The sequence below is a fragment of the Neofelis nebulosa genome, chromosome 1 (assembly GCF_028018385.1).
Source record: "Neofelis nebulosa isolate mNeoNeb1 chromosome 1, mNeoNeb1.pri, whole genome shotgun sequence".
Taxonomy (NCBI): domain Eukaryota; kingdom Metazoa; phylum Chordata; class Mammalia; order Carnivora; family Felidae; genus Neofelis; species Neofelis nebulosa.
In genome coordinates, this window is record NC_080782.1 from 135,591,713 (window position 1) to 135,618,895 (window position 27,183).

The 27,183-nt window shown below is 40.7% G+C and overlaps 1 long non-coding RNA gene across 4 annotated transcripts in view; it reads right to left on the reverse strand.

Moving 5' to 3' along the window:
- LOC131516456 (uncharacterized) overlaps nucleotides 1-27,183 on the reverse strand; it is a 91,457-nt gene that overhangs the window by 20,424 nt on the left and 43,850 nt on the right. For 2 of the 4 annotated variants that reach the window (XR_009264086.1, XR_009264088.1), the window contains exons 3-4: nucleotides 11,372-11,458; nucleotides 4,104-4,217 (exon numbers count right to left, since the gene is read on the reverse strand). This is a non-coding gene — a long non-coding RNA (uncharacterized LOC131516456). Of the gene's footprint in view, nucleotides 1-536; nucleotides 2,551-4,103; nucleotides 4,218-11,371; nucleotides 11,459-27,183 lie in introns of those variants that run through there. The other 2 variants (XR_009264090.1, XR_009264089.1) reach the window with 2 other exon arrangements.

A 27,183-nucleotide genomic window follows, 5' to 3' on the forward strand; every position in this document is an offset into this window, starting at 1 on the left:
GTTTTACATCAAATATTTGCTCTTGGTTTATGCTAACGTTTATCAGCTTAAGAAAGTTTCCTTCTATTGCAAGCTTGCTGAGAGTTATTGTTTACTTGTTTTTAATCAAGAATGATGACTGAATTTTAGCAAATGCATTTTCTCCCATATTGAAATGTCATGAGTTTTACCTCCTTTGATCTATTTATATAGTGAATTACATTAATGGATTTCCTTGTGTTGAGTCATCCTTGCATTAAAAATAGTTATATGTGCCAGGAGCTATGTCAAATACAGTAATTAGATGAATACACATTTAAAACTTTGTGTCTTCTTAATGAACTGACCTTTTTTATTATTAAATTTATTATTAACTGGAATATTTAGTGCATTCTCAGTCAATATAAGTATTAAGATGGTTGTGTTGAATTCTATCATCTTGCAATTTGCTTTTTATTTGTCCCATATCATGTGTGTTTCTTTGTTCTTTCTGGCCTTCTTGATCCAATAAAATATTTTTTAGTACTCCATTTTATTTGCTTTTTGGTTTGTGTGTGTGTGTGCGTGTGTGTGTGTGTATGTGTTTATTAGTGATTGCTCTAGGAATTCGAGTATATATCCTGAGCTTGAGTCTACTTGTAATTAATATTATAACATTTCATGTAGAATATCCAAATCTTTCAAGGGTAGAATTCCACTTAACCCCCTGCAATTCTTAATGCTATGGACATGTGTTATCACTACATATGCTAAAAATATCACAATGCATTGTTCTTACTTTTGCTTGAACCAATCGAGTATGTTAAGGAAACTTAAAGGTAGGAAAATAAAATTTTTATTTACCACATATTTACCATTCCCAATTATGTTCATTCCTTAGTATCATTCTAAATTTTATCTTTAGCCCAATGAACTTTCTTCGCCATTTCTTTTAGCCCCATGACTACTGGAGCTAAATTGTATTAAGTAAAATTGTATTAAGGTATAGTCCTTCCAAGATATTTTTTAACCTCTAATCTTAAAGATTATTTTGAGAGATATATTGCTTTTGGTTTTGTGACTTTCTTACATCTGTAGATTGATTTTTTTTCCAATTTTGAATATTTAAGGTTATCATTTCTTCAAATAGTTCTGACCCATTCTTTTTTTTCCTTGTCTTCAGAGACTTCAATTACATATAAGACACGTGATATCATTCTACAAGATACAGAGGCTCTGTTCATTTTAGAAAATAAAAAATAAAATTTATTTTGTTGTTCAGTTTTGATATTTTCTAATTGATCTATTTTCATGTTCTCATACTTTTTATTCTGCAGTATCCAATCTCCTCTTAAGCCACTGAGGGAAATTGTTATTTCTAGTATTTTTAAATGATAGTTTTATACAGCTTGTATTTCTGAGATTTCCCAACCTGTTCATTATGTCCATTTTTTGTCTTTAAATCCTTGAACATGCTTACAATCACCATTTTTAAACTGTGTTCTAGCTCCAAAATCTGAGTCATTTTCAGGATCTCTTTTGGTTGTCTGTTTTTTAATCTTGATTATGAATACCATTTTCCTGCTTCTTTGCATATGTATTAATTTTTATTGCATGCTGCACGTTACAAATGATATATTGTACAGCATCTGGATTATCCTGTCTCTCATTTAAAGGTGTTATGTTTGGGGGTGCCTGGGTGGCTCAGTAGGTTAAAGGCCTGACTGTTGACTTTGGCTCAGGTCATGATATCCTGGTTCCTCAGTTTGAGCCCTGTGTGGGCCTTGATGCTGACAATGCAGAGCCTGCTTGGGATTCCAGGAATGCTCCTCTCCTCTGTGTACTCTATCTTTCTCTCAAAAATAAAAAAAAACAAACTTTTTTTTTTAAGGTGTAATGTTTGGTTCTGGCCAGCAACTACATAACAGGTTCATTCTTTTAATCCTTCAGGTTTCATTTTATGCTTTCTTTGGGCAAATCTATATTGATTTTGACCTCAATTCTAGGATATGCTCCTACTCCTTATTCCAAAAGAGTGGCCTTCCTGGGGTCTCAGTCGAATGCCCCGTGTGCTCAATGAAGTCTTTCCGCCATCGTTGGGTCAAAACTCCAATATATTTTAGCACTACGTGACTTTTGGCATTTCCATTCATTTCTTAGTGCCACAGTAGCTGTGGTCTTGCAGAATCAAGAGGTCTTACAGAATCTTACCCTGTACAGGCAAAGCCCAGAGCAGCTCTTAGCCAGAGGTAAGAAGAATCTCCACACAGACTTCTGACATTTCCCTTCTGCAGAGCTCATTTGTCTCTGGAATTCTATCCTGTGAATCCCAACTGCCTCTTCATGCCCTCTACTGCCATTTCTGTCTCCTCGGCTCAGTACAACTTGATGTTCTTCACCTGGGCTCTTCACTTAGTGCCAGTTCAGCAAAGCGCCCCCAGACATAAAATCAGGTTGGATGTGGTGCTCACCTCATTTATTTCCTGTCTTGCTGAGACTGGAGTCCTGCACTATTTTCCAGTGCCTAAAAGTAGTCACCTCACATGTTTTGTTCAGTTTTACAGAAAGGTAAATCCGTTCTTCCATCATGGCCTTGAAGTTGTAATAGAGAAACCTAATTGGTATTTCTCTAAATCTCGGTCTCATGCTCTCATTCTCTCTCTCTCTCTCTCTCTCTCTCTGTCACACACACATACACACTTTGCCATCCTTTGAAATAATAATGCTTCCCTTTTTTCTTTCTTTTCCAATGGCCTCAGTTTAAATTGGTTTTGTTTAATGTTTTTAAATGTGTTTTAATTTATTCTCCATTAATGTCAAGAATGAAGTTATCGATACAGACCCTCCTGGTTCGACAATAAAAACTTCATCACACTTTACTCTCTCTTTCTCCCCTCCCCCATCTTTAGGAGGTTTTTAAAATTATATACATTTTTCTGTTTAAAATTCTTTGTTATAAACTGTACATAATTTCACAACCACATTACAAGCGATCCTCTAGATTTTCATCTACGTTTTTCTTGCTCACTGCTCTTTTTCTCCTAAAACATGTCTGTGTCTTTATTAAATTCTTTATTTTGATTAATTTTTGCTTGAAGGTCTACTTTAAGTTCTGTTTTTCCAAAAGCATACACAGGTCATCTAATTTCTGAATTCTTTTAAATCTGAGCCAGGCTTTCATTTGCCTTTGCATTTAGACAAGAGCTTGGCTTGGAATATAATTCTTGAAACCTAACACTTTTTTCCCCCAGAAATCTATACATTTTCTCTAAGGTTTTCTAACGTTGATGTTGCAAATAAGAAGTCTAATGTCATTCAAACTCCACCCCCACCCCTGCTTTGGTGACTTTTTTCTCCCAGCTGACTGCTTCCACCTGACTCCTTTCATACCCCCTAAGTCTACGCTAACCCTGCTCCATATAAAAGGCTGACTGTTTCAATTCAGAGAAGCTGCCTTCTTTTGTTTACTTGATTATTACTTCTCATTCAGCCACTATTTTCTCCTTCCGGAACCCACAAAATCATGGTACTACTTCTTACACTTCAACATTTCCTGCCTCTTGAATTTTCTTTCTTGAATTCCCCAGTCTTAAAGGTTATGCTCTGCATATTCTGGAAGAGTGTCCTGTACCTACTCTTCTTTTTATTGCCAAGATTTGTTTTTTGTGTCTCAACATGTTTTTGTGGAAGTTCGCCCTTAAGAAGCTCAAAAAAAGGATCCTTGTGAATCTAATTAAGAAAATGACCTCCCCCAACCCCAAAGTTCTTCCCTTTATTCTACAGTAGGTCTGTATCTGAATGCTCATGTTTGATCCTCCCCATTTGAACTACTGAATTCCTTAATGTATCTGGAAATTTTTGTCTCATCCTTACAGAAGAAGAATTAGTTGTGTGTGTGTGTGTGTGTGTGTGTGTGTGTTTAGGTCGGTTTGTTTGTTTGTTTGTTTGTTTGTTTTGAGAGGGTGGAGAACCTGAGATCATGACCTGAGATTAGAGTAGAACCCTGAGATCATGACCTGAGCTGAAATCAAGAGTCGGACACTTAACTGATTCAGCCACCCAGGCACCCCAAGAGTTAGTTGTTCCAGAACAGACAGTCAAAACGTGAACAGTGGCTCATCAGTGTCCCCTTTATTCACTCCTACCTGTTCCAATGCCGGTTACACTCCTCAGCTTCATAGATGCGGTGACAAGTTTCCAACAATAATACACAAATGACATTTTTATACTCCTTTTACACTCCTTGGGACTGTTCCTTTCTGAAATGGGAAAAAGGAAGGGATCAAACAGGTGCAAAGGATATCATCTTTGTCACACAAGTTTCTCTTTCTTTTCCTTAGACTATGACAAGAGAAGTTTTGTTTGTATTATATTAAGAAAAAATGAAATTCTTTAGGAGAAAAAAAATGGCTATACTACAAGTTCTTTCCTTAAGGAGAAGCAGGGAAGTTACTTTGATGTCTCATTCTTACTATGCAGTGGGGTGGGGAGGCAGGGTATGAGATCTTAAGTTACTTTCCCACCACTAAAAGCCTTCTGAAATACTTTCCTTGGAACAACCTCTCACAATCTTGAATTTGCTGTGGACTTGTGTGTCCAACTGCCTAAACAAGGACAGGGAAATATGCCCATGAAAGTTAACCTTTGTTGAATGCAACCATGAGGTAGAAAAAACACTGGGAACATCTGTATTTTATCCTGCCAATATGTTCTCTCTTACTCTAGAAGCACAGGATGTCTTTACTCTGTCAGCTGCAAAAATATTATCTCTCTGCAGGAATGAAACAAGTGTGGAATATATATTATGCTACCACATTACACGCATACCTAAGCAGAAAACAAAGAAAATAGCCATTTAATATATAACTCAATTTTGTCTCCAGGGACAGATACAATTTTTTATTATAATACCCAAATGGTACAGTACATAAATATACATGGGAAATGTGATAGGGCTAAGTCAGGCTCTTTTGGCTAGATGCTGATGGCTAAAAATTTACCATCTGACACCCATCCTAATCTTGCCTTCCCATAGACATGAAGTAGGCTATATTTTTTACAAGGGCCAGGAATTTGGGGCAAGAGAGACCAAACCCATCACCATTTTTCAGCAGATCATTAATTTCTAAATGCGTGTGGAAAACAACCATTGGCTGTTACCTTACAGTTTCATTTCAAACATTATACCTTATACAGTTTACTTAATAAAAAACCAAGAGAGTAAAAAAAAAATAATGACAGTAACTAAATTGGTAATTTAATAACTTCAGATGATTCTTGAGGCTTAGTGGTGTTTATCCTTTTTGAAATCAATAACTTTTCATTTGGAATCTTAAATCCACTTTAATGAGCATTCTGCTGGCAGTCGTTTTATTTAGGATATGAGCTTATACAAACAAAAGTAATAGAGGCTTTTTCCTAGATAACAATTTACAGTGAACTCTGCAGATCACATGACTGATTGGAATCTATAAACCTCTGCAATTCCATTATATATGCTTCTCAAACATTTTAAATGCTTTTAACCAGAGAAGAGGTTATACAGGAAGAGTGTTCTCAACATGAGGGAACTTCAAGTTTCTCAGTGATTTGAAACATGTCTGAAATGGCTCTTCTAACACTCATTTTATTTTTGAAAAAGCCCACATAGAGCGACAACACCACTTTCTTATAGACAACACGTGACAATCCTGTGATAATGTCCCTTGCTTTTTGTGTAAGGTGCATGTGTTACCGAATTATCAAAATGAAACATTTACCAACACACAATAACCTATTCCTTTGTACCCTCCCATTAACTTACTCTAACTCTTACAACGTCTTCCGCATTGATTCCCTCTCTGCAAGAAAACCTTGGGGTCAAGCAATCTGCCCATATAAAACTAATTAGAAACACCTTCCATAAACCAAGGGGCTAAGTCTCTTGTCGCTGTAATCCACACTACACTGCCTCTGTGCCCCAGAGACTCAAGCAGTTCTGGAAGCCTCCACAGGGAACACAGGAATGAAACTATGGCTTTTGGGCTCATGACTGTTCTCCGTGAGATGCCGTCCTCTGTTGCACTGATGTCGTCTCTTGGAAGCATTTCAAAGCTATCACGCCCTTCAGGCACCAAAACTGTTGCATTTCCTTCATAGTTTAAAAATCCTTTATAAAAACAATGATTTCACCTTTGGTTATAATTCTGCTTTTCTCACAGGCTCAAAAACTAATGGTGTCTCCCCACCTTGATCGTCTCGCAAGAGAGTTTTCTAACAAAACCCCTCCTTAAGCCAAAAAAAAAAAAAAAACACACACAAAAGTGCAGATTACACTAATAGATATCCAGGCAGACTCCAAACCCCAGTTTGGGCTGGGCTGGAGCCCCCTGCCCCATTTCTAAGTATCTGAAGTTCACCCCTGTACCAATGAATGACCTACTGTTGTTATATGAACACTCCCTTGCTGGGCATAACTCAAGTGCCCACCTGAGAATGAAGTTAACCCAGAGGAAAGCAAGTCAGGAGAGGAGGAGAGACCCTGACCCACCTCATCTCAGCTTGTGCAACCAGCATCCACCTTTGGTCTCCCCAGTTATGGGTGCCAATAAATTCCCCTTTTTGCTTAAGTCAGTTTGAGATTGGTTTTATGTCACTTCCAACTGAAACAATCTTGACTAATATGCTAATAATTACCAAGTTTTATTGGGTTGGATAAGTATCAATGCCTCAAGAACTTGAAATAACGCATCCCAGAGATTTCCAACCATGAAAACCACAGGCTGATGAGTGATTTAATTAAACATGTACATATAGATCACTCCCTAAACCGCACATAGAGAAATGAGGGAAGACAAATCTGAGGAAGGACAAAAACCTTGCAATTGAAACAACATATTAAGGAGAGGACATCTGCCCAATGTTTTGGACTGCGAAGATAAATGATTCCATTTTATGCTGTTATTAAATTGTATTACTCTTCATTAAAGTTAAATGCATTTAGAGGAATTAAGCTTATCAAAAACTTGGCAGTGTAATATAAGCGATGATTCTTTGTTTACTTGACGACATCCTCCTGTGGGTTGATTCACAATTTTAATTTTGGAAAACAATATTTCCTTCATGGGGACTGACAGAATGATGTGAACTGCTGCATCATTTTGCATGAAGTCATATCGATTCTGAAAGTAAACAGAAGCCAAGTGACTTAACCCATTTTTCAAGGAGCATTATGACAATAATGTGTCTATATTGTCAGAGGGGATCATATAAACTTCAGAACTGAAATTAGCCTCAGTGAAGGGGAAAAAAATAAAGACCTGGAATGAAGCTTCAGAAGAAAATACCTATTCTTTTTTAAGTTAAGTACGATGGAACTCAGTAAAGATAAAAATGCTAAATATTTTTTAAGCCCGTGTCAGGCTCTGTGCTGACATTCTCAGAGCCTGGAGCCTGTTTCAGATTCTGTCTCCCTCTCTCTCTGCCCCTCCCCCACTAGCGCTCTGTCTCTCTCTCTCTCTCTCTCTCTCAAAAATAAATAAACCTTAAAAAATTTAGTTAAGTTTTTTTTTTTAATTCTCATTATTTTTACTGGAAAAAAAAACTATTTTAAAAAGCATGTATTAAAAGTACATATCAGTTACTAAGATCCTGCTATGGTGACCATGGTAAGCAAAACAAATACAAGAGAGAGCCTGCAACCTAGTGAGAGCAGAAAGCAGTAATCCAATCACAGAATTTTAATTGCTGTTGGGGTAAATATTACCAGAGACATGTGTCCTATCACCCTAGAAGCCCATACCGGGGTTTCACCCTAAGCAGATAGACCAGGAAGGACTTGGCAAAGAATTGATGTTTGAAGAATGAGTAAGCAGTAAGTAGGTAAAGAGGGAGAAGAGGATCCTAGTGACAGAGAGGAGCCACAGGTGGAGGGAAGAACACACAAGTGCATGTGTATGCGTGTCTATATGTGTGTCTATATATGTGTCTATATATGTGTATATATGTGTGTATGTGTACATATCTGTGTATGTATATATGTACGTGTCTATATGTGTGTGTCTATGTGTGTGTGTCCATGTGTGTCTATATGTGTGTATATATATATGTGTGTATATGTGTGTATGTGTACATATCTGTGTATGTATATATGTACGTGTCTATATGTATGTGTCTATGTGTGTGTGTGTCTATATGTGTGTATATATATGTGTGTGTATATGTGTGTATATATGTGTGTATATGTGTGTATATATATGTGTGTATATATGTGTGTGTATGTACATGTGCGTGTGTCTAATTGTGTGTGTATGTGTGTCTATATATGTGTGTATATGTGTGTGTCTATATGTGTGTATGTATATGTGTGTGTATATATGTGTATGTGTGTCTATATATGTGCGTGTATATGTGTGTGTATGTGCGTGTATGTGTGTGTATATGGTGTGTATGTGTGTATAGGTGTGTGTATGTATATGTGTACGTATATGTGTGTGTATGTATGTGTGTGTATATATCTGCGTGATATATATGTGTTTGTGTATATATGTATGTGTGTGTATCCACTTACTATACCATTCCCACACAGATCTTTTATTTTTTTTATTTTATTATTTTTTTTTTTTATTTATTTTTGGGACAGAGAGAGACAGAGCATGAACGGGGGAGGGGCAGAGAGAGAGAGAGGGAGACACAGAATCGGAAACAGGCTCCAGGCTCCGAGCCATCAGCCCAGAGCCCGACGCGGGGCTCGAACTCACGGACCGCGAGATCGTGACCTGGCTGAAGTCGGACGCTCAACCGACTGCGCCACCCAGGCGCCCCTCCCACACAGATCTTTTAAATTTATGAACATTTCAAACCCTCCAAAAAGTTGTGAGAACAGTACAATCACCAATTTGTCATTCACGCAGATTCACTAATTGTTAATATTCTATTAACTTTATAAACACACACACACATCCTTTCTATGCTTGAAAGAGCAGTGGCATTCTCTTACACAATCATCACACTCAGGAGACTTAACATTATCTAATAGGCAATGCATATTCAAAATGACCTGTTTGTCCCAACAATGTCCTCTACAGCTGTTTTTTCTCCTGATCCAGAATCCAAACAAGGATCATACATCGCATTTCATCGTCCTGGCTCCATCAATCTTAAAGAACTCCTTGGCCCCTCTGTCTTTCGTGACACTGATGCCTTTGAAGAGTCCAGGCCAGCGACTATGCAGGATGTCCTTAAATGTGTGTTTGTCTGAGTGTTTCCTCATGGTTAGATTCAGGTGAAACATTTTAGCACTACTATCACATAGATGATGTTGCATCCTTCTCGATATGGCACATCAGGCGCCATATGATGTCAGGTGTGCCGTTATTAATGATGATCCTTTCAGTTTTTCCACAGGTTGATTTCATATCCTGTGGCCATAATCCATTACTGAAGAATCCAGACAAGGACAGCAAAATACAATTTCTACTTCCCCACGAGGCATCTTAATGCCAAGAGACATTAACACAGGTCATTTATACAGACAAAGCTTTGTCGGTTTTATTCACGAAAGGTGCATATAGATCACAAACACACAGTGACAGGGAATGAATCTTCTACAGCAATTCGACAAAACTGGTGCACTTGGGAGGAAGAATGGTGAGAAGAAGCAAAGTTTGAAGGTGAAGTCCAAGGCCTCAGGAGCCAGACTATACGGGACATCACCCTGGCTCTGCCACTCATCACCTATGTGACTTTGGGCAAGTTACCCACCCCTTCTATCTCTGCTTGCACATCTGTAAGTGGGCAGTCAGAGAACTCACCTTACGTGGTTGTCGGGAGCACTGAGTTACTACCACACACAACAAGGTGTAATGATGATTATGTGTCCAGTGAAGGACCACTAACTTAGCTCCCTGAGTTGACTGAAGGAAGACCCTAGGTCTTCTTTATTAAAAAAATTGTTACCTGAAATTTGGACCCTGTTAGTAATATAATCTGGTAAAAACGTCTTCATGTTTGCATAAAATCACTAACATCATCTAATGAAAACTACTTAGGACACAAGAGTTTTGATTTTAACGATCAGATGACCAATGTTAAAACATTTCCCCAATCATAAGCAATAATCTTAACAATAAAATGTGTCCAGTGCCATTTCCTGTGGAGTATTTGACTACCTCCTGTTTCTCAGGGATATATGTGTGACCTGTGTCTGGTGTGAAAGCATATATATAATGCTGTCAATCCCATGGAAGGATCTCAATCACAGACAGAAAGTGTCCTGCTCAGAGATCGACTCAAAAATATAGTCTAGTGTTAAGATCACTCGTAAATCTGACAATCACAACTCGGTTTTCAAATTTCAAAGATATTTTTCTGATTAGGAGATTCGGCCACAGTATCTTTACCTACCGTCTTATGTTTATTTGTGTGCAGGATGGTGCTGATTCTGGGAGCCCTAGGCATTCTCCTTGATCTTACCCCATTACCTCTTTTTGAAAAAATTACTTTCTTTTCCCTGTAGTATTTGTACCGCTAGTCATTCGTGGCTTAGTAAGATTAATTTTTAATATACTTTTTTCCCTTTGGTGTAATAATTATATTATCAAATAGGAAAAAAGAGCTACCCTTAACTTTCTATTTTTAGGATTTGAGTTTCTCCTAAAATGCGTAACCATAGTAGAGTTCTTCTTTATTTTTTTTTTCTTAACAAGGGTAGAAACATTTTAAACTTCTAGAAGGGACGTGTTATTCTTTGGAGAAAAAGGGGATCAAGGATCAACTGACCTACATCTACACTTTCAAACAGAGAAAAGAAAAACATTTAAATCAGTAACACAATATTTATATTTACCATGTCATAGCTAGTTCAGGAGAAGATAAGGCAGGGTATAAACATCTAGACAAAACAGAAACAGAGGAAGGGAATGGCAAGAAGCAAGGAGAGGCCAAGTGATAAAGGGAAAGGCAAAGTCCAACACTGCTGACCCCTGCATCCCCAAGTTTTCCCCTGTCCAAGGCTCAGGGTTGGCGCCCTCATTCCTTCCATCACTCTCAGGCTCACTTCCCTAAACATCCCCCTCTGACCTTCCCCCCGCCCAGAAACCCAGACTTCAATTATTACATCGCCAACTCAGCCTACCTACCTATACCCCAAACGTCCACTGCAGGTTTCCTTCTTTTTCTTCTTTCCTTTATTTTTCATCTGTTTCCTGCCCTTTGTCAAAGTTAACTTTGATCCATTTCACAGGCATCAGTTTTACAGTCACGAAACCCGGATGCACAAACATGAAATTCCCTTTATTTCTTCAAAACTGGCAAAGCTCACGAGCCCCCATTTCCACAGATGGGAGAATACCTAACTCTGACAACTGAAGGCACACTCGGGGCATTTCTGAGTTCCGTGGGGTAAATATGTCATCAATGTAAAATTCACACTCACCCCCTTCTGTTCTTTCCATCAATCCTCTAAATTGGTAATAATTATAAGGATGGAACAGCATGTGCTACAGAGAAGAGGGAGATCAGCCTAGAGAAGACAGTAAAATAGTCACGTAAGTGTCCAGTTACAACACAGATGAGTTTCCTGAAAATGTTATGGGAGTCCGGAGTGAATTTAAAGAAGCAAGGAGGGGGCAGACAGAAGCATTAACTCAGCCACAAGGGGCCAAAGACATCTTCTGAGAGGAAGTGTGTTTTGTTTTGTTTGGTTTGCTTCTGTTTTGTTTGTTTCCAAAACTGTATTCATTTGTTTTGAGGAAGAGAGGGAGGGAGGGAGGGAGGGAGGGAGGGGGAGAGACAGAGAGAGCGAGAAAGGAAGGGCAGAGAGAGGGGGAGAGAGAGAATCGCAAGCAGGCTCTATGCTGTCAGCTCAGAGCCTGACCCGGGGCTCAAACTCATGAATTCTGAGATGATGACTTGAGCTGCGATCAAGAATCTGATGCTTAATGGACTGAGCCACCCAAGGGCCCCTTAAGTTTTATCTTCCAGGGTGAGTAGGAGTTAGTTTAAGAAGATGGGAAAGGAAGTGTCAGGGCGCATGAGCTAAGGTGCGGAATCCTGGGAGAGTGCGACATGCTTGGGAGATTAAGCAGCTCTGGAAAGTCTAGGGCACAGCCAATGTTCAGAAGAGCAGGTAGGAGGTGAATCTAGAGAGAATGAAGAGGCCGTATGTCAAGCCCAGGAACCGGGATCATACTCTGTAGCCCTGGAGTCAGCACATTGGACATGAAGTCCCAATCAAGCCTGTTGCCTGGTTCTGTAAACAAAGTTTTATTGGACACAGCTACGCCCATCTGGTCAGATCTAATCTGTGGCTGCTTTCCTGCCACCACATCAGAGTTAAGTCATTTTGACAGAGACTGTATGGCCACCAAAGCCTAAAGTATCTACTATCCAGCTCTTTATCTGATAGTTTGCTGACCCTGCCCTAGCCCACCTGAGTGATACACGCACCCTTTTTAAAACAAAGAGTTCACATAGACCTGAAGTGCCACTTGGGTATCGTTAGCATATTGCTGTTTAGATTTGTACAAACCTCAAACTACAGGTAAGCATCTTTTAAATTACACGCAAACTAACATTACATTTAAACTAACAAAGATAATAACATTCAGGGTGCCTGGGTGGCCCTGTCAGTTAAGCGTCCAACTCTTGGTTTTGGCTCAGGTCATGATCTCACAGTTCGTCGTTGGGCTCTGTGCTGACAACACGGAGCCTACCTGGGATTCTCTCTCTCTCTCCCTCATTTTCTACCCCTCTCCTGCTTGTGCACTCTCTCTCTTAAAATAAATAAATAAACTTAAAGAAAGACAGCACTCAAATTGATGGTATTCATTCAACATGACCAATGATACCATTTCTACAGAAACAAACTTCCACTCCTAACATCAGATTCGCTCTACCAGGACAGGTTATTTGGAATTCAGCAACTTATACCTCTAGGGCCACAGTTTTACTTATTTGAGCTAGCAGGAAACCTTTGTTAAAATAACAAAATACAGTGCCTTCATTGAACTTTATATGCCCCAAATGCCTCATATTGGAAGACAAAGTCCCTCTGCCTTCTTTTTTTTCCTGTAGGCTATTGATAATTATAGTAATGCCTGTTGGTACAATAAAAAAACACAAACACCTACACAGGCAATGAAATCAATTGTCGGCACTCACTACTAAGGCAGCCATTCAGGTGATCCACAATTGTTTACATTTTTAAAATGTCATCTAAATGAAAACACAGTAATTGGAAAATATCACAGAGAGCTGCACATCCTAGATTACATGCGAAGCCATTCATGAAATGAAATAAAACATGGGATACTTATTGTGGCAACAAAATAGCTAAACACAGCTCGTCCAAAATGGGTGAGTCCAAGAAGTGGCAATGGACTCAACACAAGACAACAAATATGAGAATACGTGGCATACCACCTGGACAAGATTGTAACATCAAATGGTTGTGGGGAGGAAAGAACATGAGGGAGGTTTCAGGAAGGATGCCTGAAACCTGGGAATGTACACTCATTGATATGAGCGACAGAGAAGACGAGAAAGTTTGGAAGGGACAGACATTAAGTTTACTTGGGCATGCTGAAATTAAGGCACTCATGACACTAAATCTTTAATGAAGAAAGGTACAGTGCAGAGCAGTCATGAGTGAGGACTGGCTCTGATATAAAGATCGGGGAGCGAGAAAGAAATGTGTTGTTTTTTTTTTAATGTTAGTTATTTTTGAAAGAGAGAGAGAGAGAGAGAGAGAGTGTGTGTGTGTGTGAGGGCAAGCATGAGTTGGGGAGGGGCAGAGAGAGGGAGACAGAGAATCCGAAGCAGGCTCCGGGCTCTGAGCTGTCGGGACAGGTCCCAACACGGGGCTCAAACCCACAAACCATGAGATCATGACCTGAGCCGAAGTCAGATGCTTAACCAACACATGCGCCCCAAAGTGCGTGTTGATGTATCCACACACAGAAGTAAAAAGTCAGAGGAGAGAAGGTACTAAAAGATGATTAATCAACAACTGGCCACTTGAGGCAGCTGTGTAAATAACTACACACATGCACCCCCAAACACAATCAATTCAGGATGATGTTCACTAATGGAGGAAACTGTAACATGCATCATATCAATTACCAATACAAAAATCACTTTTATGCCTTTGGACAGGTACACAGAGAAGAGTTTGCAGAAGATTTACTTCTGTTTGCTGAAACTTGGTTTGTTCTCCCAAAAGGCACACTAACTTGAACAAAAGGGCAAAATAATATGTAATGTGGCAGTCATGGCTAGGTGCCTACTTGATATCCATTCTCCTTTCTTCTTTACTAACAGAACCTTAATTTTTGTCAGGGTGGTAATGAGCCCAGCTGAAAGCCACAATTCCCAGCCTCCCTTGCATCTACGGATGGCCACGCGACACATTTCAGGACAATGAAATATAGGTGAAAGTCACCAGATGGAACTTTGGGGAAAGCCCTTCAAAAGGCAGGTAGCCTTGGCTGACTAGATCCTTTGTCCTTGCCCTTCTTCCTGCCTGGATACATGATGTAATAAGTGGAGTGACCATATTATAACCTCGATGCCCCAAGAATGAGGTAAGGATTACTGAGTGGAAACATAAGACAGTCCTGGGGGCTGCATGAAACCCCAGTATCAGTACTAGACCTTCTACTTCCAAATGTAAGAATAAGAAAACCTCAAATTTTTTTTAGTTTATTTATTTATTTTGAGAAAGAGAGAGAGACCACAGGAGGGGCAGAGGGAGAGGGAGAGAGAGAGAATCCCAAGTAGGCTCAACACTGTCAGCACAGAGCCTAATTTAGGGCTTGAACCCATGAACGAGAAGATCATAACCTAAGCCAAAATCGAGAGTCCAACGTTTAACTGACTGAGCCACCCAGGCACCCCTGAAAATCTCTAATTTTTTAAATCACCATTTTCTAGATTCCTGTTCCTTGACAGTGCAATTTCTACCAACCTAGAAGCCTTTTTTAAAAATTGGTCTCAGGGGGCGCCTGGGTAGCTCAGTCGGTTGAGCGTCCGACTTCGGCTCAGGTCATGATCTCAAGGTCCGTGGGTTTGAGTCCCACATCGGGCTCTGTGCTGACAGCTCAGAGCCCGGAGCCTGTTTCAGATTCTGTGTCTCCCTCTCTCTCTGCTCCCCCCCTGCTTGCACTCTGTTTCTCTCTCCCTCAAAATAGATAAACATTAAAAAAAATTTTTTTTAAATGGTCTCAGGTCCAATCTCTGCTAAGATAGCCTTCAAGTTAAAATGACATCTAGGAAAAAATGAAGAGTTGATTATCACCAACATGCAACAGGAAACTCCTTGTCCTGTGACTAGGGCCACCCAAAGTAAAGGGAAAAGGAGATGAACATTCAGGAGATAGCTGGCCAGTTTAGAAGGGGTTGCCTATAAGACAGTGTCTACCAAATCCAGAGGCTAGCATCCCCCACCATTTTTTTTTCTTTTTGGTTGGCATTTTCCCCTTCATCTTTAAACCAATGGAAGAAAAAAATGAACAATAAATGCTAACACAATTACTTTCAGTGGCTTCTCATTGCCCCACCCAATCAAGTAGATGTTGGACAGTTTAATTGAACTATTAATGTGTGCTTTGTATTACCAGTGATGTCCTCTCCTACGCCAATCAAGTAGCCAGGTTAATTGCTGCCTTGCTTCACGGGAGCTTTGCAGCAGATGCTTCAAAGCAAATTCCCTACTAACCCTGCCTGCTGTTTAGAATTCAGGGGCTTCAGTCCCTCAGGTGGATTATGTTGGAGGGAGGCAGAGGCAGATGGGGCAAAGGAGAAAACAGAGTCTGCCCTACACTAGAAAAGCATGGTGGTCTCTACTAAAAGCAGAGACCTGCGTTTACTCCCGACAGTATCTGGGGGAGCAGCCAGGGCTTCTGAGGGGCAGGACAGGTGTAAAACAAGAGAGACCGTCCCCCGGGCAACAGGGCTCCTATGGGAATAAAGATCACTGCAGCTCAAAGAGAGCCCAGAAACAACCACTACCTTTAAGGTTCTGTGACAGCTGTAACAATAGAACTACCAGTATGAGCCAAAAAATTAGGGGCAAGTTCTCTGTTTTTCAAGAAACCCCAAAAGTCTTTGAGATACCGAGGGAGGGAGAAGAGCCCCCAAATGACACACTGAATTTACTTGTAGCAAGGTGAGATGAAGGCTCAAAAGAGTCATTTGCACACTCCTGTTTGTGATTCAAGAGTTATTCCTAATGCCAATTCCTTCCTCTGGAATCTGAGCCTCAACAGCTCAATCTCCTCAACGTGGTGCTCCAGACACGAGCATGAGTCTTACACTCCACTCGTGACGTTTTCTGTTTGGGGGTTGTTGTTGTTTCTTCCCCAGCATATTCTGCCCTTTGACAAAGTACACTCACCCATTCAATACATGAGAGAACATTTTTTTTAAATCTTTAAATACTTTCCCTTCACAAAACTCTCCCTGATCCTGAAATTCCAAGTCCTCGTTTCCCTCTTTACATCTCCATATTACTTGTTGGCAACTTCTCTTGGGACATTTACCCTGTCCAACTTTGTGCTCCAATCTCCTAGCTGCTTCCCCACTATCAAACACCTTAAACAAAATAATAAAACCTTATTGAACATCTACTATGCACTCGAAGGAGAGGGATGTCTGTTTCCCAAGTATGTGGCATAGTACCATATATGCATTACCAGCAAATATTTTGTGAGGGGTCTACTATGTCCTGTCACCTGGAATAGAATACAGAGCGAGTCTTCAAGGTCCCCAAAGTCTGTGTGTTATGGTCAAGGTTCACAGGTTGGAACATCATCAATTCTCAGTATTTGTTGATATCAATTCTTAGCATTTTATTTTTATTTTTTTCAACATTTTTTATTTATTTTTGGGACAGAGAGAGACAGAGCATGAACGGGGGAGGGGCAGAGAGAGAGGGAGACACAGAATCGGAAACAGGCTCCAGGCTCCGAGCCATCGGCCCAGAGCCTGACGCGGGGCTCGAACTCACGGACCGCGAGATCGTGACCTGGCTGAAGTCGGACGCTTAACCGACTGCGCCACCCAGGCGCCCCAATTCTTAGCATTTTAAAGCCACACTGTACTTTGAGCAGAATGGGGAAGATAATTTTGCGGGGCAGTGACCTTCTTGATATCTCAGAATATGCCACGTAGGCTTTGCAGTTACTAGAAGCATAAACAGCAGGAAAAACTTTAAGTATGCTTTAACCATTTCCATTTTGAAATCAGGTAAGTAAGATCATTTTTCTTTTCTTTTTTTTTTTTATTTTATAGACTCTTAATCAAGTTTATTACAAAGTAAGCCAAAGACAAAGAGGAACTGTGAATCACAGGTGCAATCTTGCATCAAGTTCAGCATCTACTTTACTTCCCTATTTTATTTCATTATTTGTTTAAAATTGTTTTCTTTCTTTTTTTAAAATTTACATCCAAGTTAGTTAGCATATAGTGTAATACTGATTTCAGGAGTAGAATCCAGTGATTCATCCCCTACATATAACACCCAGGGCTCATCCCAACGAATGTCCTCCTCAAGGCCCCTCACCCATGTAGCCATCTCCCTACCCACCAGCAACCCTCTGTTTGTTCTCTGTATTTAAGAGTCTCTTATGTTTTGTCCCCCTTCCTGTTTTTATATTATTTTTGCTTCCTTCCCCTATGTTCATCTGTTTTGTATCTTACATTCCACATATGAGTGAAGTCATAGGATCTTTTTCTTTCTCTGGCTGGCTAATTGTGCTTAGCATAATACCCCCTAGTTCCATGCAGCTCATTTTTATTTTCAAGGCAAATGTGCAAATAAAAATATGTGAAATTCATGCAAAATGCTGAGATGAAGGAACTGTTATCCAAGAGAAAGCTACTTTCTCTTCTCAGGACTTGCTTCCTTAGCCTTTCATTCTTCCCTGCTGTCACTGCTGCTTTGGAATTTGCTGTTATGTGTAATAAGACTCCATCACAAATGTTTGTGGAGAATTCAAGAAATATTCACTGGAGATCTTGGCACAGACCAGCCATGACTCCATCTCTGATCTCCCTTCCCACGCTCCCCATCCCGTGTTCAGGCTCTCTTTCTTCTTCCCAGTTAGCCACTCTCCTGACTCGACTAGCTGCTAGGGGGGCAAACTTCCTGTTTTCCATCTCTCAAATATGTCACAAACCTTATGTATTAAGGGCTAGTGAAGTAAGGAACTCTGGCCCAAGCATCAAGAAGCCTGAGCTTATGTGGTCATTTATTCAACAAATATTTTAAAGCATTTTATATGTTTCAGGCACTGGGTTAAGCCTTAGAAAACAGGGATGAACTCGGGGTACCTAGGGGGCTCCATCGGTTGAGTGTCCAAAGTGGGCTCAGGTCATGATCTCACGGTTCATGGGTTCAAGCCCCGCACCAGGCTCTGTGCTGACAGCTCAGAGCCTGGAGCCTGCTTTGGATTCTGTGTCTCCTCTCTCCCTGCCCCTCCCCTACTCATGCTCTGTCTCACAAAAATAAATAAATGTTAAAAAAAAAATTAAAAAGGGGCATCTGGGTGGCTCAGTCAGTTAAGCATCCGACTTCAGCTCGGATCATTACCTTGCAGTTGGTGAGTTCAAGCCCCACGTTGGACTCTGTGCTGACAGCTCAATTTGGAGCTTGCTTCTGTGTCTCCCTCTCTCTCTGCTCCTCCCCTACTCATGTTCTGTCTCTCTCCCTCAAAAATAAATAAACATTTAAAAAGACAAAGAAAAAAAGAAAACAGGGATAAACAAAATGGGAAATTCCTGGTCTTCAAAGAGCTTACATTCTAAGGGAGAAAAACGATTAACACATTCACAGATAACCAGAAAGCTTTCAGATAGTGAAGAATGCTCTGAAAGAAAGAAATGGACAAGTGTGACAGATAGCAACTGTTGGCAGGTGCTTCCAGTATGGCACTTAGGGAAGTCTTCTCTGATATTTAAGTAGGTTTGATGAATCGGGCCAGAGTCCAAGGAAGAACATTTCAGGCATCTCAGCCCAAGATGAGAAAAAGTTGAAGTCACAGAAAGGAGATAGCCCCTAGGATGGACAGAGACCCTATGTGAGGCCAGGAGAACAGGGTTAGCTCATGGAGGGCCTAGGAGCCACAGTGAGGAGATGAGATTTTAACTTAAGAATACAGGATGTATTTGATGTGCTTAAAGCAGAGAAGTGACAGCTTCTTTTTTTTTTTTTTAAAGATCACTATGGCTAACAGGTGGAATAAGGAATTAAAAATACTGATTAAGAGACTACTGTATAGATTCAGGAGAGAGAAGGGGAAGGACTGGATACATGAGAGTTGGACCCCGTATGTGAGCTGAAAGAGAGCCACCAAGATATCACCCAGGCTTTTACCTAGAGCGCTTAAATAGACGGTAGTTCCCCTTACTGAGATGGGAAAGCATTCCAAGCCTGCCTTACCTGACCCTGGGTAATGTGGTCTCTTCAACTTGGAAATGCAGATATTGAAAGAGAGAGAATAGACAGCCTCAGATACTCCTTCAGCACTACAATATCAAAGCTCAATTGGGTAACCAAGACATGATATGCTTTTCTTGTATTATTCCCATAGGGGGAATAACACAAACTTTCGAACATAAGAGGCTGGGAGCTCCATAAAGCTTCCAGAATGCTCCACAAGGCCGTCTGACTTTGGCAAATAAACCACCTGTGCCTCAGTCTCCTCATCTTCACAACAGGATGATAAAGCTGACTTGCTTCGCTGGGCTGCTATCAGGAACAAGACAGTTGGAATGTACTAGTAATCAGGTAATCACACAGTCTCCTTTCCAGACAGACTCAACACTTGTTCTTGCTTTTCCTTCAATCACTCCACTTTGTGAATCTCTTGACCCGGGGATTTTCTTTTCTTCTGAGGGTGAAGCAGCAACTCCAACTCTGGGGATTCCCAGAGCAGAATCTCACGTGTGTCCCTTCCTGTGATGGTCACACAGCCCTAGACCTCTGTGGCTTCTCGCCTGGAAGGCAAGCGTTGCAGGAGGAGGGCAACACAGCCAGCTCCAAGCTCGTGGGCTCCAGGTTATCAACCCTAGGGTTTCATGCTTCACTTTGACTTATCAGCTTCCCCTGCCATGAGCTCAACCCTCTCCCTGATGAATGGGACTTCGAGAACTGGGTCTGAGAAAAAAGCATGATGGAATGCTTCACACTGCTCATTCTCAGACACACTGCCCACACGCCATGTTGCTGTGGCTCGCCATGTTACATGACACTCGGGGGATGAGACGGGCACGCTACAGGAAGGGAGAGGACGGTCTCATGGGCTGCCTATACCCCATTTTTAGTTACCAAAACCTAAAAATTTTAGCCACCATAAAAATTCACTAATGAACAAGCCCCGTCCTTTTTTTTTTTTTTTTTTTCACATATGCCTCTCTTGTTTCCATTTCTTTCATTTGTTCACTTTTCCTTTCAGGAAAAAGTCCAAATGATAGAATTCCCCAAACATCATGCTTTTCCAAGGTTTCCCGCTGTCCAGACAGAAAGCCAGGTTATTGTCGTCATTTCTGCTGTGGCAGCTGGAGGGCAGTGCAATTCTCTCTTTCTCTCTCTCTCTAGTCTTTCTCTCTGTGTGTATATGTCTCTCTGTGTCTCTCTCTCAGAGCTTCTCATTTCCTCCCAGTCCCCTCCGAGTCCCCTCCCAGCCCCCTCCCAGTCCCCACCCAGCTAAGTGAGGAGGGGAAGAGACACAATGGAGGGGAAATAAGCACAGAGGGCACAGGAGCCCTGGGGGAAATGATGTGAAAAAAAAAAAAAAAAAAAAAAAAAAAACAAGCAAAGTCAAGCTCACGGATCCACATCCTGGTCTAGCTTCCTCCTCACTCACACAGGACTAGCTGCTTTCACACCCATCCAACACGTGCTTCCCTTTCTACAACTTCTCCCTACACCCAATTCCTCAAATTCTTCATGTGTGAGCTCAGCTCAGCCTCACCCTTGCACGCTCACACACAAACTCAATCAGCACCTCCCCCATCTTTCCTCATCTCCAGCTCAGGGCTGGCCCCCAGGCCTTGTGACCCGGGACTGGGAGAGGCCACTGTGCTCTGACCACGTCTGGGTGTGGGACAAGAAGGCAGACAGTGAGGCAGAGCCTGATTCCAGAGAGGCTGGCTGTTGGAGAGCGGCCCAGCCCCACAGGCAGGGAGGGCATTATCGGCGAACGACCTGAGTGACTACGGGCAGACAGTGACAGAGCCCGATGCATGAGTGCCCACGGTGCCACCACAGGTCACAGAACAAGCAGGAGCAGCTGGTTTTTGTGGGCAGGGCCAGGCATGGAACTAGAGCAGGGGAAAAGGAAGCCACAGTAACAGTCATCCATTTGCAGGGAGCTTTGTGCTTTCCAAAACTGAGGCACCTTGGTGCACCTGTTACTTTTACTTCACCTGTTACCCCTCTTTAGAGGTGAGAAACGGAGCCCGTATGAAGGTAGAAACCGTTCTAATTGGACGTTTATGACAGAGCTGGGTTAGATTCCAGGCCTGGGGTGACAGCTTTACCCAAAACATCACTGACCTGCATAAAATCACGTATCAGGAGCAAAGTCATCAGGCAGGGTAGTATCCCTGATAGGGCTTTGCAAGGTCAAAGTCAGATTTCTCACCATCTCAAATACAAGGGCCCCTACTATGGCCCTTTAATGTGTCCACGTATTCTAAGGAAGGACAACAAAAGAGATCTCAGGTAAGGGCCAGCAGAAAATTGGTGATCAAAAGAACATGCTGGGCACCAACCTCTCATGACAGGTTTCAAAGCCTCCCTCTCTTCCACTCCCTCCTCATGGAATGCACAGAACTTATTGACAGAATATTGTAACTACACGAGCCCATGGTGAGGAAATTACAGACTATCTGCTCAAAACTGTGTTTTCAGTAAGCTTCTTTCTTTGCAACGCAAAGACAGAATATTTCTTTTAATAGACTTCCCCTTCTCCCCTCGCTACAATTTTAAAAAAGAGAAAGAAAAGACCAAATATGAAAGGTATCTTCGTGGTAATCGACGGTTTGGAATGAGAAGTAAGTGCTTTGATTTTGTTTTTAAAGTTATTCTCCTTTTCTAAAGCTTTTATTTTCCCAGAAAAAATTAGCGGTGAGGCATTGCAAATTCTGTATTTTTATACTCACTCTATTAGGGGTGCCTGGGTGGCTCATTCGGTTGAGTGTCCAACTTGGCTCAGGTCACGATCTCATGGTTCGTGAGTAAGAGTTCCATTTCAGGTTCTCTAATGTCAGTGCAGAGCCCACTTTGGATCCTCTGTGCCCCTCTCTCTCTCTGCCCCTCCATTGCTTGCCCTTGTACTTTCTCTCTCCCTTTCTCTCTCTCTCTCTCAAAAAATAACTATTAAAAAAAATTATATTCACCCTAGATTTTAATACGATATTTTGACTATCTTTTGAATTTCTTTATGACCTAGATCAAGCTTCTCTGTGCCACATTAGTAAAAATTAAAATGGTAGCTTCTATTGATATCACAAACATGTTCTATGGGCTGGGAAAGCAACCTTCCATGAGGCCCTATTTATAGGGTTTAAAACTAAACTTCTCTAAGATGCCAATACCTAAGGGTCCTTGGGACACTTCTTGAAACTGCGATTCTGCTCGTTTTTCTTTTAATTAGGAATCTATTTTATTTTACTCAAAAACAAATAAATAATTCCAATGTCGAGAGCCAAAGTACATGCTAAGGGTAACGGGAGTCATGGAGCCTATTCACTGGTAGAGATCACATATCTTCTTTTACCTGAAACGTTTCACCTGAGAAGACATTCAAGTAATGTGACTACTTGCTGATCTTTCATATATACCATAGATTCTTTTTTTTTTAAGTTTATTTACTTTTGAGAAAGAGAGAGACAGCATGAGCAGAGGAAGGTCAGAGAGAGAGAGAGAGCATCCCACGCAGGCCCTGCACTGTCAGGGTGGAGCCCGATATGGCGCTCCATCTCATGAACCACAGGATCATGACCTGAGCTGAAACCCAAGAGTTGGACACTTAACCCACTGAGCCACCCAGGCATCCCTACCATAGATTCTTATGATTCGGTCCCTTGAACCCTTGCACTTCAAGATGGCACACCAAGCATATGTGTTGACTTCCACTCCCTCACAGCATTCACACAACATGTATGACAAAGAAATACAGCTAGAGTAACACTGAGTAGGGGGGAAGACTATCAGTGAGAAACATATTTTGATAAGAAAGAAAATGGGATCATATTACTAGATAAACCAGAATGAAGGAAGCTGAGACCCAGAAGGCAAATATAAGAAGGCTACCACAGAGGTGGGAGCCAGTTCTCGCCACAGCGTCCTAGGAGCCCTTAAACGTGAGGCTGGTAAGAAACAAGAGCAGAAACAGGAGGAGGAGTAACCAGTGTAATTAGCTAAAGGAGTATTTATGAAATATCTAGTCCAGGGAGCTCCTCCCACCCCATTCCAATCCCCTTGCATCAAAACAACTACAGACTGTGGAATCTGAGCTGCAGAAATGCTGCCTACCCACTCCTTACTGACGTGCCCTCAAGGAAGGCCTTTCTCTCAGCGCCTCCCACCCACAGAGCTCACAGTCAGACCCCTGGTTCTGCTGGTTAGTAGAGATCCTTGTAAGAGCCGAAGAACCATAGAGCAGCAGGGGAAAGCAATGACAGTCACCTACAGGACTGATTCCTACCAACACCCAAAGTAATCCACAGCCAAAATGGCAGACTTGAGAAGGAACCCAGAGCAAAGTTTTGCATTGAGCAAACTATTCTCTATCTTGTTTATGATGCTAGTAACATGACTACATGCACTTATCAAAACTCATCACACTAAGTATCTTGAAAGCATGAATTTTGCTGAATGTCAATTATGCTGCAATAAGCCTAAATTTAAAGAAGAAGCACAAACGTATGCAGGGAAAGAAGGCTGAAGTTGGTGACATCTGACTTGGTCTGAAGCTGTCCCGGACAGTTTATCCACTTGTAGAGCAGAACAGAGTGGTGACAAACAGAAGGACTGGCTCCAAAATTAATAAAGGCATTAAGCTATTCTGATAAACTCAGAAGCAGAAGGGAGAGAAAGTACCAGACAGTCCAAAAGACCTTATTTTATACAATTCACATCACAGTGGATATGACTACCTAAAGAAATGATCCTTACCTCCTTCGAGAGAACTATGTGGGGACATGTTAAATTATCTCAGGACATCTAGATAAATGCTCAATAAAATGGGAACTAAAGGTCGTGTAGACAAAAATAGAACAAACCAAAGAGGCTTCCTATTAAAATAAAAGGAACAAACAAAAATAAGAAAGTTACTGGAAATTAAGAGTATGCTTGCTGAAGATTTTTACATGTAATAAAAGGGTTGAAAATTAAAACCAAGGAAATCTTCTAATATGTTCAACAAAAACAAAGGAATCAAAGGTATGAAAAAAAAGGTTAAAATCGTAGAGAATCCATATAAAAAGTCCTACAACCCAGCTAAACAAATCTGAAGGAAATGGATGGTGGAAAAAATTAAAGAAAGAGGAGTGGATACATAAAAACAATAAAATGTGGATTATACAGACAACGACACATTGTTCAGCCATGAGAAGGAATGAGGTACGGATATATACTATGATATGGATGAATCTTGAAAACATTCCACCTTGGGTGCCTGGGTGGCTCAGTCGGTTCGGCGTCCGACTTCAGCTCAGGTCACGATCTCGCGGTCCGCGAGTTCGAGCCCCGCGTCGGGCTCTGGGCTGATGGCTCAGAGCCTGGAGCCTGCTTCCGATTCTGTGTCTCCCTCTCTCTCTGCCCCTCCCCCGTTCATGCTGTGTCTCTCTCTGTCTCAAAAATAAATAAACGTTAAAAAAAAAAAAAATTAAAAAAAAAAAGTTTAAAAAAAAAAAGAAAGAAAACATTCCACCAAATGAAAGAAACCAGATACAAAAGGCCATATGTTGTATGATTCCATGTATATGAAATATCCAGAATACATAAAATCATAGAAACAAAGTAGATTGATGGTTTCTAGGGGCTGGGGGAAGGAAGAATGGGGAATGAAGGATAATGGCAATGGGGTTTCTTCTGAGAATGATGTAAATGTTCTAAAACTAGACAGTGGTTATGGTTGCACACCTTTGTGAATATGCAAAAAATCATTGATACGTGCTTGAAAACAGTGAATCCTATGGCATGTAAATTAGATATAATTTTTAAAAAGAAATAGTAAAAAAAATCACAGAACCGAAAGAAAACAAAGCAATAAGATTTAAGATTGAATATTAACTAGAGCAAATATACAGATGCTCAATCCCAAAACCATCCTTACAAAACTGAACACCAAAAGAAATAAAACTAAAAGAGCATCAAGAAAAAGTTACTTACAGAAAAAGTGAAATAAAAATGTCAAACTTCTCATCTGCAATACTGCTAGAAGACAAAGGAACAATGGCTTTTCATAGTTCTGCAGGAATATGTTATTGACAAAATTAGAATAGGAAGTCATACACCTACGAGAATATCTTCTAAAAAGTACTTTCCATTGAACACATAGTATGATTACTAAGTTGATATCTAAGAGTTTAAAGTAATTATCATAACTCAGCAATAGTCTCTGAACTCAGGAGAAAAATGAATGAACACAGTGAGAACTTAAACACAGAGACAGAAAATATTAAAAAGACAGCTGAAAAATACAATTGAAATGAAAAAAAACACTAGAGGGAATCAATAGCAGATTAAATGATGCAGAAGGGATGCCTGGGTGGGTTAGTGGGTTAAGCACCCAACTCTTGATTTGGGTCAGGTCATAACCCCAGGATAGTGGGATTGAGCCCTTCATTGGGCTCCATGCTGAGAGTAGAATCTGCTTGAGACTCACTCTCTCTCTCTCTCTCTCTCTCTCTCTCTCTCTCTCACTCTTGTTCTCACTCTCCCCCTCTCCCCTGCTCGTATGCTCACGCTCACTCACTCTCGAAAGAAAGAAAGAAAGAAAGAAAGAAAGAAAGAAAGAAAGAAAGAAAAGAAGAAAGAAAAGAAAGAATCCATGATCTGAAAACAAGATTCTAGAAATAATCAGAAAAACAAAAAGAAAAAGGAATTTTTAAAAGCAAGGACAGCTTGGAAGACCTCTAGAACATCAAGCACACTAACATTCACATTATAGGGATCCCAGAAGGAGAAGATATAGGAAGAATCAGAAACCTACTAGAAAAATAGTGGCTACAAACTTCCCTAAACTGATGAAGAAAACAGACACCCAAATCCTAGAAGAAAACATAGTCCCAAATAAGATAAATCCAAAGTTTACCCCACACCAAGACACATTAAAATACAGTGTCAACAGCTAAAGAGAGAACCTTAGAGGCACCTGGGTGGCTCAGTCAGTTAGGCATCCGACTCTTGGTTTCGGCTCAGGTCATGATCTCGCAGTTTCATGAGTTCAAGCCCCACATCAGGCTCTGGGCAGGTAGTGCAGAGCCTGCTTGGGATTCTCTCTATATTCCTCTCTTTCTGCCCCTTCCCCACGCCAGCTGTCTCTGCCTCTCTCAAAATAAAAAAATAAACTTTAAAAAAATCTATTAAAAAAGAGAGAGAATCTTAAAAGCAACAAGAGAAAAACAACTAGTTATGTACAAGAGAATCACTATCAGTTTGTTTTTCAGCAGCAACTTTGCAAACTAGTATCCTAGACACACAGAAGCTAAAGGAGTTTATCAACACCAAACCAGCCTTACAAGGCATGTTAAAAGCATTTCTTTCAATGGATAAGACAAGGCCATAACTAGAAATTAGCAAATTATGAAAAAAAATCTCACTGGTAAAACTACATGTATGGTAAATAGATTGGATCAACCAGTATGCAAACTAAAAGCCAAACTAGTAAAATCATCTAGACCTACAACTATTAGTCAAAGGATACACAAACTAAGAAGATACAGAAAATATGATCTTAAAAACCTAAAATGTGGGTGGAGGAGTAAAAATATGGTACTTCGAGAACATGATGGTCACACTTAAGTGACCATCAATTCATAATAGATTTCTATACATATAGGAAGTTATATATGAACCTCATGGTAACCTCAAACCCAATACCTATAAGAGATACACACACACAAAAGAGAAAGGAATATAAACCTAACTCTCAAGAAAGTCACCAAATCACAAGGGAAAAGAGCAAGAGAAGAAGACAAGAACAGAGAACTACAAGAACAACCAGCACAACAAAA